The sequence below is a fragment of the Sarcophilus harrisii genome, chromosome 1 (assembly GCF_902635505.1).
Source record: "Sarcophilus harrisii chromosome 1, mSarHar1.11, whole genome shotgun sequence".
Classification (NCBI taxonomy): Eukaryota; Metazoa; Chordata; class Mammalia; order Dasyuromorphia; family Dasyuridae; genus Sarcophilus; species Sarcophilus harrisii.
In genome coordinates, this window is record NC_045426.1 from 648,746,663 (window position 1) to 648,761,501 (window position 14,839).

Here is a 14,839-nt window from a genome sequence, read left to right on the forward strand (position 1 = left end):
TCCCAGTTAAGTTTTAGATACCTATGGCCTCTTCCATTCTGTATGTCCAAAAAATAGTTGATTTATTACTATAGCTCAGGACAAACTAAGACTGAGAAGCAACTATGGGAATCATCTGCATAAAGATAGGAATTGGAACCCATGGATGCTAATGCGATCATTAGATGAGTTTGTAGAGTGAAAAAAGAAAAGGGCCTAGGACAAAACCTTGAAGAACATCCACAGTGGGTGTGACATAAATGAAAAGGCAAAAGAGACTGAGGAAAAGGTCAGACAGGTAAGAAGAATATCAATGAGACCAATGTCCCAGAAACCAATGTCAAAAGTTTTCAGAGAACTCAAAAATAATAGGGAATGAGAAAAGGTAAGTAGATTTGACAACTAGATCATTGGTGACTGGAGAAGACAATTTGAGGTGAATGATAAGGTTGGAAGCTAGATTGCTGAAAGTATAGAAAAGAGGAAAACAAATAGAGTCTCTTAGTGGAGCTGACTTTTTTTTTTGTGAATGAAACTTTTATTTACACAGTGTATCTAGAAGCAGATACATAAGTTCTTATACAATTATTTTCCAAAAATGTGCAAGAAATTACTATAGTTTTGTTTACAAACCAAAACACATATTAAAATCAATGGACTTTGGATAATTCTCATTCTGTGGTATGCTCAGTACAAATGGTACATGCCTGTTTTGAAACACACAGAAAAGTGTAAACTACAGCAATCTGGATTGCAAGTATTAATTTCATGGCATGGAGCTGACTTTCTTAAGAAGTTTACCTAAGTATATGGAAAGAGATAGGATACAATAGCTTTTTTGCTTTTTTTTTTTTTTTTTTAAGCTATATGCATAGATAGTTTTCAGCATTCACCCTTGCAAAACTTTGTGTTCCAAATGTTTTTCTTCCTCCCTTCCTCCCACCCTCTTAGATGGCAAGTAATCCAATATATGTTAAACATGTGCTATTTACACATTTATTATGCTGCTCAAGAAGAATCAGATCAAAAAAGAAATGAGAAAGAATCAAGCAAATCACAACAAAAAAAGGTGAAAATACTATTCTGTGATGCATATCTGGGTATATATGGCTCTCTCCATCACAAGACCATTGGAACTGGCCTGAATCACCTCATTGTTGAGAAGAACCACGTCCATCAGAATTGCTCAGTCTTATTGTTGCCATGTACAATGATTTCCTGATTCTGATCATTTTACTCAGCATCAGTCCATGTAAATCTCTCCAAGCCTCTTTGAAATCATCCTGCTGGTTATTTCTTACAGAACAATAATATTCCATGATATTCATATACCACAGTTTATTCAACCCTTCTCCAATTGATGGGCATCCATTCATTTTCCAGCTTCTAGCCACTACAAACCAGGCTGCAACAAACATTTTGGCACATGTGGGTCCTTTTCCCTTTTTTATGAAGTCTTTGGGATACAAACCCAGTAGAAACACTGCTAGATCAAAGGGTTTGTACAATTTGATAGCCTTTTGGACTTAGTTCCATATTGCTCTCCAGAATGTTTGGATCAGTTCACAACTCCACCAACTTTGTATTAGTGTCCCAGTTTTCCCACATCTCCTTCAACATTCATCATTATCTTTTTCTATCATCTTAGACAATCTAAGAGGTATGTATTAGTACCTCAGAGTTGTCTTAATTTGCATTTCTCTGATCAATAATGTTTTATGAGTAGAAATGGTTTTAATTTAATCTGAAAATTGTCCATATCCTGTGACCATTTATCAGTTGGAGAATGCCTTTTATTCTTATAAATTCGAGTAAATTCTCTATATATTTTAGAAATGGAGCCTTTATCAGAACCCTTGGATGAGCACAATAGCTTTTGGGGAGAATAGGATCAAGTGAAAGTTTTTTAAGGATGAGAAAGAAAGAGACATGTTGATAGGAGCAGGGAAGAAGCAAGTAGAAAGGGAGATATTGAAGATGAGAGAGTGGGGATTATAGTGGTAGGGAGAATCTTTTTTGGGAAAAATGTGATCAAGGAGAAAGACCATCTGGTCATTTGAGTCTGGAATGGAGGAGTGAGTGAGAAAAGATCTGAGTGATATCAAAGCGAGGAGGCAAGAAAGAGAAAAGAGGAAACTTGACAAATGGCCTCAGTTTTTTTCCATGAAGCATGAGTTGAGGTTATTAGCAGAAATGTTAGAAGGTTATGGGTGGCTTGAGAGAAAATATTTTACAACAGCCATTCTAGAGAGTTAGATAGTGAATCTGTAAGTGAAGGTTAAAGTAATTTCCATGATGTAGTGAGGATCCAGTTGAGATTAGATAACAAATTTGTAGGGGAACCAATCAGCATGGTTTTGTGATTTTCTGGAGGAAATCAATATCTGAATGAGGCAGATGGAGGGGTAATGCAGGGCTGGGATTAGACAACTAGCTATAGGATAAGGGAGTAAAAGATTCAGGATGATATGATAGAGTTAAATTGATTTGAGTTTGTTCATCAGCATTGGCTTCAGAATCACTGAGATAAGAAGTATATCGGAGGTGGGAGAAAGAGCCAATCAGTGAGAAGTAAGTCCAGGCAGAATAGCAGTAGTTGGAGAGAATACCATTGAAGAATGACTTGGATATTTGGAGTCCTTTTTGTAGTTTCAGCTTCCAGGCAGGTGGTAACGTGTTTTGTGAAAGCCCTGGAAATCTGATTCACAGGATCAGGCAGGGGAATTTAGTCAAGGAACAGCAATGCTGGACAAGACCCTGGAGTAAGTGGAAGAAGGAGATTGAAGGAAACTATTTTGGGGCAGAGCTGCATTGGCAGGGCTAGGAATTTGAATCCAGATTTTCATTTCAGAGTTCTTTTCACCATTACTATTTTATGTCTTGTTACATTTTTTTTTTTAGTAGGAAGATATTGATTTTCTTATTTTGTGCTAAAATTTTCATGACTCCTTTCATTTTAACCTTGGAGGTATTTTAGACTCTGCAACCAATATGCATAAGTTATATATGTCTGTGTATACGCTATACTTTTTTTTTTCCTTTTTAAAATACTATTTTTTTCTATAATTACATGTTAAGCATTTTTTTTAAACATTTTAAAAAGTTTTCAGTTCCAAATTCTATCCCTTTCTTTTTCCCCTGCCCTTTCTTGCGACAGTAAGCAATCTCTGCAATCATGTAAAATATTTACATATTAGACATTTTGTACAAGAAAACTTCAAAGAGAATAGTAGGCTTCAGTGTGTATTCAGACAATATCAGTTCTTTTTTTGGAGGTGGATAGCATGTTTGATCATGAGTCCTCTGAAATAATCTTGGATTATTATATTGCTGAAAATACCTAAGTTATTCAGTTTTTCATTGTACAATATTGTTGTTACTGCGTGCAGTGTTCTGGTTCTGCTCATTTGACTTTGTTTCAGTTCATTTTAGTCTTTCCAGGTTTTTTTCTGTCCCTATTTTTCAGAGAAAGAATGGGGTTCACAAGTATGGAAAATCGAATAGTCAGATTTTTCCAATGTTTGATCAGTTTGCTTATTTTCCTCTTCTTCCCTCCTTTCTCTAAAAATTTTTTTATTGTTATAAGGGGTAGTTTTAAAGGAGAGGAAATCATACAGGAAGAAATTTGTTTTACTTTATTATAGCTTTTTATTTTCAAAACACATCCATAGATCATTTTTAGCATTCACCCTTACAAAACTTGTGTTCCAATTTTTTTCCCTCCCTTTTCCCCACCCCCTCCCCTAGATAGCAAGTAATCTAATATATGATAAACATGTACAATTCTTCTATTCATATTTCCACATTCCATATCATGCTGTACAAGGCAAATTGGATCAAAAGGGAAAAAAAAATGAGAAAGGAAACAAAATGCAAGTAAACAACAAAAAGAGTGAAAATTCTAAGTTGTGATCCATATTCAGTCCCCACAGTCCTCTCTCTGGATACAGATGGTTCTTTCCATCACAAGACCATTGAATCATCATTGTTGAAAAAAGCCACGTCTATCACAATTGATCATCACATAATTTGTGGTTGCTGTGTTTAATGTTCTCCATGTTCTACTCACTTCATCTAGTATCAGTTCATGTAAGTCCCTCCAGGTCTTTCTTAAATCATCCTGTTGATCCTTTCTAATACAACAATAATATTCCATAACACGCATATACCACAATTTATTCAGCCATTCCCCAACTGATGGGCATCCAGTTTCCAGTTTTTTGCCACTACAAAAAGGGCTGCCACAAACGTTTTTGCACATGTGGGTCCTTTTCTACAGGAAGAAATTTAGGTGATATAAAAGTCAAAAGAACTGTATTAAAAACATTTCAAGGATAAACACTGCTTTGCTTTTATTTTTGAATTCAGAGGATTTAGCCCAGTATTTGGCACAGAAGAGGCACTTTATAAAATTCTTTTTGATTGATTGTTTGGGAGTCTATAGGAGAAGAATGAGATTTATGTCAGACAGAAATTGTGACAGTTTGTTTTCCTGTCCTTTATTTTAAGAAAAGATTCTGATAGCATTTTGAGGAGTGGGTTTTGGGAAATGAAAGCAGTATTCAACAAGTACTGATAAAATATCTCTTAAAAAGAAAATTGGAAGTGAATGACAGTAGATAGACTGGCATGCATGGATTACATGTCTGTGTCAGTAAGATCCCAGGGAAGTCCATTAGAATATTAGAGAATGAAAATTTGAAAAATTCTATTTCTTGTACACAGTGTGTTAAAAATCCAAGCATGTTACTTTTACTGTCCTTGCTAGAGAAAACATCCTAGGATAATAATTTTTTGCAAACTTTTCCCATTTTTCTTTTGTTTGTTGTCCTCTTCATGAGAGTAGTGAGGGTTGAATATTCAAGGTATCTAAAGTAGGGAAAAATATCCAAAACATCAAAAAAAATTAAAATCTCATACACACATACACACACACACTTAAGTGAGTAAACTATATCCACTTGGTCTCTGGTCTTCCATTGAAACAAAATCTTTATAACAACCATCTAAATATGAATCAAAGGCCTCCTTAATGAGGATATAAGTAGGAAACAAGAAGATTTTCTCAAGCAATACTCAACAACAGACTTTCTGTGTAACATTTCACAATCATCTGTTAGAGGTAGAGAATCTAAGTTGTCCCTGTGCTTTTCCTTATTGTTTACTGATTATAAAACAAATGTTTATTTGGTAGAGGAAAATGAACCTTGTCAGCCCCTTTTAGAGCAAAGCATCTCTCATCTACTTGTTAAAATCATTCAAATTTCCTTGAAAGGTATAAGAAGAGAACAGCCTTGATCAATGATCTTCTGATCCCAAAAACTAGTGGAGGAATAAAGTTAGGAGATGTATTTATGTTCACAAAAGCATTGGCTACTGTGATGGAGGAGATATAGTGCATCATCCAAATTAAAAAGGTTCCCTGTGATTTGGGAGGTCGTCCTGATCCTTCTGCTAGTGGATGGCATTGTACTTATTTCATCAAGCCCTGGAAAACTGAAGAACCTCTTGGAAGGGATCTGTAATCACTAAAAACAGTTTGGTGAGGAAAAAAAATGCAGGAAAGACCAAATGGTCTTATCCAGAATTCAGAATGAATTTCTTACTTAAAAATTATTTTTTTTAATCAGAAAAAAAAATTTTTTTTAGTTTAAACAACTGAAATATTTAACCTTCAGTGAAGACTTGGGATGACATAATAGTTGTCTTTTTATGCTTGAAGATTTGACATAGAGAAGAAGAATTAGATTTTTTTAAGAGTTAGGTGTCCAAAATTAGGATAGACTACCTTAGGAAGCAGTGAGTTTCCTAGGATTGGAGGTCCTCCTCCAGAGACCAGTATGTGACCATTAGGCAAAAGCTTAATTACTACATCATGGAAAACTCTAAGTGCTGTTCAGTTAGGGATTATACTAGGTAAACTTTGAGATCCTTTTCAATTCAGAGGATTTATATCAGTTAAGTTCTGATATAGATTCTTTTTTTTTTTTTGAACTTTTAATAACTTTTTATTGACAGAACCCATGCCAGGGTAATTTTTTACAACATTATCCCTTGCACTCACTTCTGTTCCGATTTTTCCTCTCCCTCCCTCCACCCCCTCCCCCAGATGGCAAGCAATCCTATACATGTTAAATAGGTTACAGTAGATCTTGGATACAATGTATGTGTCCCGAACCGAACAGTTCTCTTGTTGCTCAGGGAGAATTAGATTTAGAAGGTATAAATAACCCGGGAAGAAGAACAAAAATGCAAGCAGTTTACATTCATTTCCCAGTGTTCTTTCTTTGGGTGTAGCTGCTTCTGTCCATCCTTGATCAATTGAAACTGAGTTAGATCTTCTCTTTGGGGAAGAAATCCACTTCCATCAGAATACATCCTCATACAGTATTTTGTTGGGTATTAATGACTCCTGGTTCTGCTCATTTCACTCAGCATCCAGTTCATAAAGTCTCACCAATCCCTCTCTGTATTCATCCTGCTGGTCATTTCTTACAGAACAATAATTTCCATAACATTCATATACCACAATTTACTCAACCATTCTCAATTATGGGCATCCATTCATTTTCCAGCTTCTACCACACAAACATTTTTTTATACAGGTCCCTTTCCTTCTTTAGTTCTCTTTGGGGTATAAGCCCAGTAGAAACATTGCTGGGTCAAAGGGTATGCACAGTTTGATAACTTTTGAGCATAATTCCAAATTGCTCCAGAAGGGCTGGATGTGTTCACAATTCCACTAACAATGTATCAGTGTCCCTTTTTTTCCCATCCCCTCCAACATTCCACGTTATCTTTCCCTGTCATCCCTAGGCAATCTGACAGGTGTGTAGTGGTATCTCAGAGTTGTCTTAATTTGCATTTCTCTTATCAATAGTGATTTGGAACACTCTTTTATATAAGTGGTAATAGTTTCAATTTCATCATCTGAAAATTGTCTGTTCATATCCTTTGACCATTTATCAATTGGAGAATGGCTTGATTTCTTATAAATTAGAGTCAATTCTCTATATATTTTAGAAATGAGTCTTTTATCAGAACCTTTGACTGTAAAAATGTTTTCCCAGTTTATTGTTTCCCTTCTAATCTTGCCTGCATTAGTTTTGTTTGTACAAAAACTTTTCAATTTGATATAATCAAAATTTTCTATTTTGTAGTCAATAGTGATCTCTAGTTCTTTGGTCATAAATTCCTTCCTCTTCCACAGGTCTGAGAGGTAAACTATCCTATGCTCTTCCAATTTATTTATAAAGCAAAAATTCTTATCCTCCCAAACCAAATAGTCCCTCCCCAATTAAGAATAAAAAGGAAAACAAAATTCCATTACAAATATGTATAACAAACTTCTACATTGCTCCTGTCCAAAAAAAAAAAAAAAAAAAGGTCTCACTCTGCCCTTTGAATCCTTCACCTCTCTATCATCATTAGTAGTCTGAAATTGTGGTTGGTCATTACACTGATAAGATTTCTGCTTCTTTCAAAATCATTTTTTTTTTTTTACCATACTGTTGCCACTATATAAATTCTTCTAGTTCTGTTCATTTTACTCTGAACTCATTCATATGAGTCTTCCAGGGTTTCTCTGAAATTGCACTTTTCATCATTTCATACCACAAAATCATATTCTTTCACATTTACACAGTATAATTCATCTATTCTACAATTTATGAGTGCTCCCTCAGATTCCCATTCTTCGACATCTCCAGAGTTATAAATATTTTTGTATATCTTAGAATTTGTTTTGATTAGGACTAAGGTAAAGGGCAGGGACTTTGGAGAAATATACTTAAGGCTCAGTATGATTGATTTAATCCTACAACAAGGTGTTAACTCAGTGGAATTGATAAGACAATGGTTATCTAGTTTTACATGTACTTAGTACACGATTGACACCTGAGATGATAGAATTATAATATAATATATAAAAGCCAACAAGGACTGGATGAGACATTCCATCTTCATCAGCCTCGTGGTGGCTGGCTTGTCCTCCTTCATTTCTCCACTGAGACCAAGACCTTTCTGAAGTCCCTCCAGAAAGCTATCTGAGGCCCAGGCAAGGAGACAGATTATGAAGAAGATAATAAAGAATTTGGACTTTATCCCTGGCTATTCTCGTGGTGATTACTCTGCTGAAAGGAAGGCTGGTCCCAAGACCTCCAGAAAGCTAACCAGAACATTACAGACTAACCCTACAGTTTCACTTCCTGCCGATTCCCCTATTTCCCTATTGAGTGAAATGCATTTCTATACCAGAATCTGTGTGTATGTATATGTGTGTATGTGTTCTGTTGTTTTAAAAATTATTATTATGGCTTTTTATTTACAAGATATGTGCATGGGTAATTTTTCAGCACTGACAATTGCAAAACCTTTTGTTCGAATTTTTCCCCTCCTCCCTCTCCCCTCTGATGGCAGGTCAGAACAATACATGTTAAATATGTTAAAGTATATATTAAATACAATATATGTATACATATCCATACAGTTATTTTGCTGCACAAGAAGAATCAAACTTTGAAATAATGTACACTTCATCTGTGAAGGAAATCAAAAATGCAGGTGGACAAAAACAATGGGATGGGAAATGCTACTCATTTCCCATAGTTCTTTGGTGGGTGTAGCTAGTACTCTTCATTAATGAACAAATGGAACTGATTTGGTTCATCTCATTGTTGAAGAGAGCCATGTCCATCAGAATTGATCATCATATAGTATTGTTGAAGTATATAATGATCTCCTGGTCCTGCTCATTTCATTCAGCATCAGTTCCTGTAAGTCTCTCCAGGCCTTTCTGAAATCTTCCTGCTGGTCATTTCTTACAGAGTGTGTTCTGTTCTTTAACCAGTTTAAATGAGAGTGAGGTTCAAATGTTACCTCTTCTCTCACTCTCCTCCTAATTTGTATAGATGTCTTTCACACTTTGATTATAAGATAATTTTCCCTGAATTTTCTTTTTCTTCTCCTTCTCCCACTCTCCCTCTCCCCAATGTAGTCCTTATCCTCTTTCTTTTCATTCTTCTCTTAGGGTCCGCAAGAAATAACAGAATTACTCTCAGACCTTGTCTAGACCCTTCCTTTGACTTCTGATAATGATAGGGTTTAGAAGGGCCATAGATGTCATTTCCTCATGTTGGAATGCTGAAAGTTTATTCTTGTTTAGTCCTTTAGTATTATTAATTTATGTTTACTTTTAATGTTTCTCCTAACTTTGCTTTTTAAAAAAGTCAATTTTATTTTATTTTCAGGTTCAAATTCTCCCTTTTCCTTTGCCTCCTCTCCTACCTATTGAGAAGGCAAGAAAAACAAAGCCCACTGCAAATATGTATGATCAAACCAAAAAAAAAAAATCCACATTAAAATGTTTTTATAAATGAAATGAAAGCTTTAAAGGGAAAAAATAAGTTATATTGATGGCCAACATTTATAAAGTGCTTACTATGTGCCAACTACTGTGCTAAGCATTTTACAATTATCTCATTTGACCCTCACAACATCCCTAGGAAATAGGTGCTATTATCCCCGTTTTATATTTGAGGTAGAGTTTAAATGACTTGTTAATCGTCACACAACTAGTAAGTGTCTAAGGTTAGATTTGTCTAAGGTCAGGTTTTCCTGACTCCAGAGCCAATGTTCTAGTCACTGCATCACTTAGCTAATTATCCCAAAATTAAATGACAATTATAAAGGAAAGAATGGAAAAAGAATTAAGAGCTTGGTATAAGATATATAAATCCTTTCCCAAATTTCACATTCCATGGAAATTAGAATGGGCCAAATAAAATCCATGAGACAAGAAAAAAGTATTTAAAAACAAAATAAAGATGGGAGGGGAGGGGAAGGTATCTCACAGCAAAAGCAAAAGACCTGGGAAACAGATCAGAGGATTAAATTAAGTCATTTTCTTTTTTTTTTAATTTTTAATAATATAAATAATATAATAATAAAAATATATAAAATATTTAAAAATAAAAAATAATAGTAATATAAATAATAGCTTTTTATTTATAAGTTATATGCATGGGTAATTTTACCGCATTGACAATTGCCAAACCTTTTGTTTCAATTTTCCCCCCCTTTCCCCCCATCCCCTCCCTCCAATGGCAGGTTGACTAATGCATGTTAAGTATGTTAAAATATAAATATAGTCCAATATAAGCATACATGTCCTAAAAGTTATTTTGCTGTACAAAAAGAATTGGAGTTTGAAATAGTGTATTATTAGCCTGTGAAGGAAATCAAAAATGTAGGCGGACAAAAATATAGGGATTGGGAATTCTATGTAATAGTTCATAATCATCTCCCAGAGTTCTTTCGCTGGGTGTAGCTGGCTCAATTCATTACTGCTCTATTGGAACTGCTTTGGTTCATCTCATTGTTGAAGAGGGCCACGTCCATCAGAATTGATCATTGTATAGTATTGTTGTTGAAGTATATAATGATCTAAGAGTCATTTTCTACCTGAAATCCATGATTAAAGAAAGGGTTAGACATATTTCAAGGAATGATAAAATAAAACTGCCCAAAGCTTGTACAATGAGAGGGCAAAATAGAAGGAAATCACCAGTTATCTTCCAAAAGAAACCCCAAGATGAAACTCCCATGAACATTATAATCAAAATTCAGAGTTTCCAACTCAAAGAAAAATATTTTAAGTGAAAAGAAAGAATTCAAGTATCAAGAAACCATGTCAGCCTTACACATGGTTTGGCATCCACCATTATGAAGCTTAGAATAGGATATTCTGAAAAGTAAGTGATATTGGGTTTCCAAGCAAGAGTAACATATCAAAACACACACACACACACAATGTAATCCTGGTGCATATGGAGGAGGATGAATTTTTAATGAAATAAGGGGTTTCAAGCATTCCTGATGAAAAGACCAGAGCTCTATAGAAATGTTGTAGTACAAACACAGTATTCAAGAGAAACTTAAAAAGGGAAACATGAAGAAACCATTATTAGGGACTAAATAAGGATAAAATGTTTAGACTCTAATACGAGGAGATGAGACTTGTATTCCCTGAGGTTTCTATCAAGGAGTCTTAGAAAGGAGTTTGATTAGACAGAGAAACTAAGAGTAGTTTTGCTGTTTAAGGCCAGGGTATGGGGAAGAAGGAAGAAGAAGGATGGAGGAAATTTTCTTAAGTGAATACCTAGAATAAATGTAGATTTATTCAGACAAGGAAGAATAGGGAAATGGGTGACACAACTCATTGTGATCTGAACTGATAAAATGAGGGGAAAGTGCATGCACACATAGTGGAATACAGAAATGCATTTCATTCCATAAGGAAAGAGCAGGAAAAGTGAAGATAGAAGAGGCAGGAATAAAAAAAAAAAGTAAGGGAGGGAGTAGTTCTAAGCAAAAACAAACAACAACAACAACAAAAAAAAAAACTTGAGAATCTACACAAATTATATATATATATATATATATATATATATATATATATATATATATATATATATATATAACAGTTCTTTTTGCAGTGGCAAAGTTTTGGAAACCAAAGATATGCCCATCAATTAGAGAATAATTGAAAAAGTGCTGCTATATAAATATGATGAAATGGTATTGTGCTATCAAAAATGATGAAGGATGTGTTTTTTTGTGAAACAAAGGCAGCTAGGTGGGCCTGGAGTCAGGAAGGTCTAAGTTCAAATCTAGCTTCAGATTATATAACCCTGAACAAGTCACAACCATCCTAGTTGGGTGACCCTGGGCCAGTCATTTAATCCCAATTGCCTCACCAAAAAACCAAACCAAAATAAAAATTTTAAGAAACCTAAACCAATTACTTGTAAAGATAGTTTTCAACATTCTTTTTTTTTTTAATTTTGAGTTCCAAATTTTTCACCCTCCTGTTCTATCCTTCTTCTCCCAAACAACAAACAATCTGATATAACGTGAACAATCATGTTAAACATATATCCACATTATTTATATTGTGAAAGAAGAATCATAATAAAAGGGAAAAAGCATGAGAAAAATAACAAAAAACAAAAAAGTGAAAGTAGTATGCTTCAATCTACATTTAACCTCTATAGTTTTTTTTATATTGATAGCTTTTTATATTTTAAAATACATGCAAAGAATAATTTTGATTATATTAAGTTAAAAAGTTTTTGTACAAACAAAACCAATGCAGATAAGACTGAAAGGGAAGCAATAAAGTGGGAAAAAAGTTTTACATCCAAGGGTTCTGATAAAGGCCTCATTTCTAAAATACATAAAGAATGTACTCAAATTTATAAGAATTCAAGCCACTCCCCAATTGATAAATGATCAAAATATATGAATAGACAATTTCCAGATGAAGAAATTAAAACCATTTCTACTCATATGAAAAAATGCTCTAAATAATTATTGATCAGAAAAATGCAAATTAAAATGACTCCAAGGTACCACTACACATCTCTCAGATTGGCTAAGATGACAGGAAAAGATGATGCATATTGGAGGGGATATGGGAAAACAGACACTAATACATTGTTGGTGGAGTTGTGAACTGATGCAACCATTCTGGAGAGCAATTTGGAACTATGCCGAAAGGATTATTAAACTTTGCATACCCTTCAAGATCTAGCAGTGTCTCTACTGGCCCTGTATCTCAAAGAGATCATAAAAAAGGGAAAAGGACCCACATGTGCAAAAATCTTTGTGGCAGCCCTTTTTGTAGTGATAAGAAACTGGAAACTGAAGGGATGCCCATCATGGAGAATGACTGAGTAAGTTATGGTATCTGAATCTTATGGAATATTATTGTTCTATAAAAAACAATTGACAGGATGATTTCAGAAAGTCCTGGGGAGACTCGCATGAACAGATGCTGAGTGAAGTGAGTAGAACCAGGAGATCATTGTACACAGCAAAAGCAAAATTATGTGATGATTAATTCTGATGGACATGACTCTTTTGAACAATGAGGTGATTCAGGCAGTTTCAATGGTCTTGTAATGAAGAGAGCCACCTACATCCAGAGAGAAGAGTGTGGGGACTGAGTGTGAATCACAACATAGTATTTTCACTTTTTTGTTGTTGTTTGCACTTTGTTTTCTTACTCATTTTTTTCTTTTTTAGTCTGATTTTTCTTGTGTAGCATATTTGTGGAAATATGTATAGAAGAATTGTACTGTTTAACATATATTGCATCACTTGCTGTCCAGGGAGGGGGTAGGGGTAACTATTTGGAACACGAGATTTTGTAAGGGCAAATATTGAAAATCATCTCTGCATATGTTTTGAAAGTAAAAAGCTTTAATAAAAAGGAATGAACAAATCTAGAATTATGCAAAAAAGAAAAAAATACATGCAAAGACAGGTTTCAACATTCATCCTTATATTATCATGGCACAAATTTTTCTCCCTCCCTCTCCTTCCCCTCCCCTACACAGCAATAATCCAGCATAGATTAAACATGTGCAATTCTTCTAAACATATTTCTACAAATATGCTGCTGTGCAAGAAAAAAATCAGATCAAAAGAGGGAAAAAAGGAGAAAGAAAAAAACCTCAAGCAAACAACAACAAAGATGGAAACATTATTCTGTGATTCATATTTACTCTCCATAGTCTTTTCTTTGGATGTAGATGGCTCTTTCCATTACATGTTTATTGGAATTATCATGAATCACTTCATTGTTGAAAACAGCCAAATCCTTCACCAATGATCTCCATACAATTTTCTTGTTGCTGTTTATGATGTTCTCTTGGTTCTATTCATTTCACTTATAATCAGTTCATATAAGTCTTTCCAGGCTGTTCTGAAATCAATCTGCTCATCATTCTTACAGAACAATAATATTCCATTATATTCATATACCATGAGTTATTCAGTCATTCCCCAACTGATGGGCATCCACTTAGTTTCCAGTAACTTGTCACCACAAAAAGAGCTGCTACAAACATTTTTGTGCATATAGGTTATTTTTCTTTTTTTATGATCTCTTTGGGATACAGACTCAGTATTACACTCAATATTTCCACTGCTGGATAATACAGGATGCACAATTTTTTTTTTAGCCTTTTGGGCATAGTTCCAAATTGCTCTCCAAAATAGTTGGATCAGTTCACAACTCCACCAACAATGTATTATAAATTCCATAGACCTTAATTCCATAGTTCTTTCTTTGTGGATTGCATTTTCTATCAGGAGTCTTTTGGAATTGCCTTGGATCATTGTATTACTGAGAAAAACTTAAGTCTATCTTTATTGATAATTGTACAGTGTTGTGTTGGAGACTTTCTTTCTGAAAATTGCCATGATTGCCATGTCAGTTGGTAGGGTGGACCCAGGAAGTAAAAAGGGGCTTGGCTTCTGAGGCAGGAGGTTGTGTCTTAGACAGGTGTTAGAGCTTTTCTTAGGATGCAGCACTAACTCCAGGTGTCTCCCTTCTGTGGATCAACCTATGCAATGCTGAGTGGGCTAGGCACAAGCTAATCCCAGAGGAGAGTAAATAAATGGCCAGCTTTGCCATAGGCAAGAAAAGATGCAGAGAGAAGTAGAGATGTAGAAAGATTCAGGGATGCAGAGAGAAGTAGAGAGATTCAGGGATGCAGAGAGAGAGATGCAGAGACATACATACATTTGCTCTTGCTTCCTGCTAACCCCTGCTGAGATTACCAATAAAGAAAGGCTGTTTGGCACTTTAACAACAGTCTTGTCTCCATGTCTATCCAGGAAGATTGGTATATATGGCCCTGGCAATCAGTAGCCTCGATGGGAGGTTACAGTGTTGCTGTTATTGTTTACAATGTTCTCCTGGTTCTGCTCATTTCACTCAGTATCAGTTCCTGTAGATCTTTCCAAAGTTGTCTGAAAGTATCCTACTCATCATTTCTTTTTTTCTTTTTAG